The sequence below is a fragment of the Octopus bimaculoides genome, chromosome 12 (genome assembly GCF_001194135.2).
Source record: "Octopus bimaculoides isolate UCB-OBI-ISO-001 chromosome 12, ASM119413v2, whole genome shotgun sequence".
In the NCBI taxonomy this organism is placed as follows: domain Eukaryota; kingdom Metazoa; phylum Mollusca; class Cephalopoda; order Octopoda; family Octopodidae; genus Octopus; species Octopus bimaculoides.
In genome coordinates, this window is record NC_068992.1 from 5,575,454 (window position 1) to 5,579,893 (window position 4,440).

Below are 4,440 nucleotides of genomic sequence, written 5' to 3' on the forward strand. Positions count from 1 at the left end.
TATATATGTATATATGTGTGTGTGTGTGTGTGTGTGTGTGTGCGTGTGTGTGTGTGTGTGTGTATGTATGATTTATGTATGTGTGTATGTGTGGATGTATGTATGCGGTACAGTTATGTAATCACGCTCTCAGCTACTGCATATCACAAAGTTCTACTAAAATCGACTCAACATCTTTAGTGAAGTTATCCGAGTCGCCTTTCTCCACAACATAGATGTCTTTTGTAAATGCGTTACGCAGATATATGTACATAGACGAACACGTACAGACAGAAGCATATTTGTGCTTAGTTAAGCAAGTATACTTGTGTGCATATGTGATGGAAAGAATTACTGTCATTGAACGTACTGAACTGCTCTCATTTCAATGTCCTGGTTTTAAATGCGTAATTAATTTGAAAGGAGTAGAGAGATGTTTTACTTTTTTTTATATTTGAAACCAATCTAACAAGTTTTTGAGTTTATAGCGTGACGGATTTTCATAGATCATTAGAGTTAGGAGCATTATCATGTCAACAGGGATTACTATAGCTCCATAGAGAGTATTATTGTTACAAACGAACTTATTTATGGCGGTATAACTTCCCAGCTGTTTCAAGTGAAATAGGAATGAGTTTAAATATCATTTTAAGAGTTCATATCAAGTTAGATAATGTACTTTAATTATCTACACACTCCTAGATTCATTATTCCTGCTCAAAATTCTGTGCATATATATACATATATATATATATATATATTGTTATATGAGCGTGCAAGTGAATGTTCGTTTGTGGTTCGTACGAAAGTGGTTACTAATTCATTATGCATGTTACTCTAAAGTTGATGTAGATGTAATCAACTTATATAAACAATATATAACGTAACATATGTTCTTACATTACTTCGTTTATAATATTCAATAATGAATTTACTGCTCAACGTAATAGAAATAATACGAAGAAGAACATGATTTCAAACTCTAATTGCAACTACGAAGAATGTTACGTGTTTTTGGCAGAAGCTGAAAAAATATACACAACAGAAATAATTCAGTCTTTAGCGGAAAATGATACGGAACGCACAAATTCGTTGTCAGATTCAATGGATATTTAAGACGATTCTTTTATTGAAGTTTTGTTTGTTTGGAATTATAATTTCATTTGATTTTAACATATATATCTTATAACATTTTTATTAAATCAATATGTATGTATGTATGTATGTATGTATGTATGTATGTATGTATTTATGTATGTATGTAAGTATATGTATATATATTATTGTATTAGAAACCTTTTTTTTCTTTCTGTCAAGAGAAACATAAGGTAGTATACGATATTTAATCGATATCAACATTTTTATATTGTGGTCCGACTCTTGATCTCTCAGCATTTCATTGGTTGGAATTCGATGGTTTAAAGGTTGTTTACTGAAGACAAATACAGTAAACTTATGAGTGTTTACTATTGAGAAAAACGAACGTTACTAATTAATGTTTGATTAATTTTTCATTGTTTCCACATTCGAAATCTGTTTTTGTTATAGAACAGATAATTCTTACGAACACATCTGCCCTTCAGCAAGTATCATCATTATGATGGATTTGCCTTCATTATATTACAAACAAGTAGCAAGCAAAATTTAAATTTCACAATTTCGTTTTACGCAATGATTCATCAGATTCTAAGTATTTCAGATTTATTATTAGACTAAACAAAACAGGATGAATTCTTGCAGTGGCCTCATCCGTTCAGAAGGATACATATACTTTTCTTCAGAATCACTTTTGACAAGCTATATATTCACCTTTTCAGGTCTGCTGATCATCGAGTTCATAAATCAAGATTAACTTACATAGGATATTTATTTCTACGTTGATATAGCGTTATATAGAAGAAAAACGCTACCGTATTCTGTACATAATTATATGTATCTTTGCGTGTGTGCGTGTCTGTGTGTATATATATATATATATATATATATATATAAGTGTATATATCGGAACATTAGTGATATGTTTAAAAGAATAGGTGTTTCTGTGGATGTCCTGTTACGCATGCTCAGTGATACATATTAATAGATGATAGCATTTTCGAAACTGGAGTACATGTTTTGACGCATGCGCGAAGACGAAGATTATCGTCAACGCTATTCGGAATTTTAAATCTGCGGTTTAATCTTACGATCTATTCATACAATTTGATTTGCTTTTTGGATATAAAACATCTAACATTATTTATTGTGTAGTGTTTACTCTCTGTTTCTTTAATACTAATAATATTTTGTTGTCTTATTAACTCATCATTGTTTTTTTTTTATATATTAAATGCAAGTTCTGTTAATAACTGTTTTGTAGTATTTCATCTTTTAGGTCCCTGCTTTAATTTTTTGATATTTTATTTTAGACTGGTGTATCACCTTCATATGTTCGTTCAACATGCTAGAAATACGACGTTCTGTTAATAAATACCTTGTAGTATTTCATCTTCTAGGACTCTGCTTTACATCGGTCATCTTTGGTGAACCAGCCTGGAACTCCTTCTCTTCATCAATCAATCCATTAAATTGCTCAGCAATGAATTCATGGTACCTATTGAACTTTTTTAAAAATAAAATGCCTGTACAACATCAAGTCCTGGTCACCTTTTAGCTCACGTATCTGATAGCGTAATCAGACGATTAACACTTAAGACGATTAACACTTGCAGTGGATAAGAAACTGTTTGCTTTAGATTGCTGAGCCATTCGTTCCTGCATTATGTTCTTTTAGCTTACTTCATACGCCACCCGAAAACTGTCGATTTTTATTTCCATCAGGAATTATTCTTTCTCGTGGAAAATAATCATTAATGTCTTGATAAAAGCTTGGTCAGTTCTAAAACTCGGTTCTGTTTAATCCGCAACTCTAACATAGTTTTGCTTTCTTCGCAAGTATACATTGCTTCAGATCTATCACAAGATTCTGTCTTTTTTTCTGTCGACAACATACCTCAACACATTTTCTAATCTACAGCATTTCCTCCTTTTCTTTTCCTGTCAAGTATTTTCACTACACTGTTCAAAGTGCTTACATCTCATATTCTCTGTTTCCACTAAGATCTTTTATATCCTTTTCTGTCCGTCAATGTTCTGCTCTCATTGATCTTCATTTCCATTCTTACTGCAGCAGTCCTACATGCAGCTTGATGAGTCTCTTTGTGTGTGAGATGCTAAATATTTCAATGTGCTTTAATACATTTTTGACTTTACTTGTTTCTTTATTTATCTCAATTGAAGAGCGACACGGAATTTCTTTCCAGTTTCCATTTAATACACCCAAATCCCTTTTCATTGACTTTTGATCTTCATCCTGTAATTATTCATTGATCTCCGTTCGTTCTCAACACACACCAGGATATTTTTGTGAGAAATTGTCCACTTCTTCCATAACTTGCCAGTTTTGCTTGTCATATGCTGAGCATACCCAGGTATCCCTCTCCTTAAATGATTGCCATCCAAATGTAACGAGATCAGCATCTCGGGTGCACTGTTTATCTCAAAGCACCAGGCATTCGCCTTTTATCCTGAAGTCTATATTTAGGGATGGCTTTTTCTGTGAGATATTTTGAGAGTTTCTTGAATAGGTAAAATTCTTCTGTGCATTAGCATCTACAAAACATGGGAATACGTCTCAAAGTTTCGATAGGTGAATCAATATATGATTGAATATGGTACTAAGGAAACTGTTAGCAACAGATAATATTCTAATCATTCGGGTGCATATGTGTGTGTGTGTGTCTGTGTGTATGCGTGTGGGGAGTGTGCATGTTTCAGTTGGTGTTTGAGAACTTGCTATATATTAGCAGTGTTTATATGTGTAAATATATATTGGATGTTAGTTAATTGGAATTCAAAATATCGCGATGACTTTGGCCCAATTAAGCAACTTCTTCACATGAAATCACCGCCCACCACACACACCTTCTACATAGAGTGTTATGTAATGAGATAAATAGGCGGAAAAGAAGCCAAATTTCTGTTTAATGAATGCGAAATGATTAAAGGATACAAGAAGTATTAGTTTAAAATATTTTTTCCTACAATGCAATTTCACTTTAAGATATTTATCAAACATTCAGTCGCTGTCTCTTATCTTCTAACGATGTAGCAAAAATTGCTGGAATATAATTTGCAATAAGTTCCTTATAATGCACTGAAATTAAAAGAAAATTTTGAGCCAATATTGGCTATATATATATTATTATTGTCATCATTTTCGTCAATATTATTATTATTATTATTATTATTATTATTATTATTATTATTATTATTATTATTATTATTATTATTATTATCATCATCATCATCATCATTATTATTATTATTATTATTATTATTATTATCATTATCATTATTATTATTATTATTATTATTATTATTATTATTATTATTATTATTATTATTATTATTATTATTATT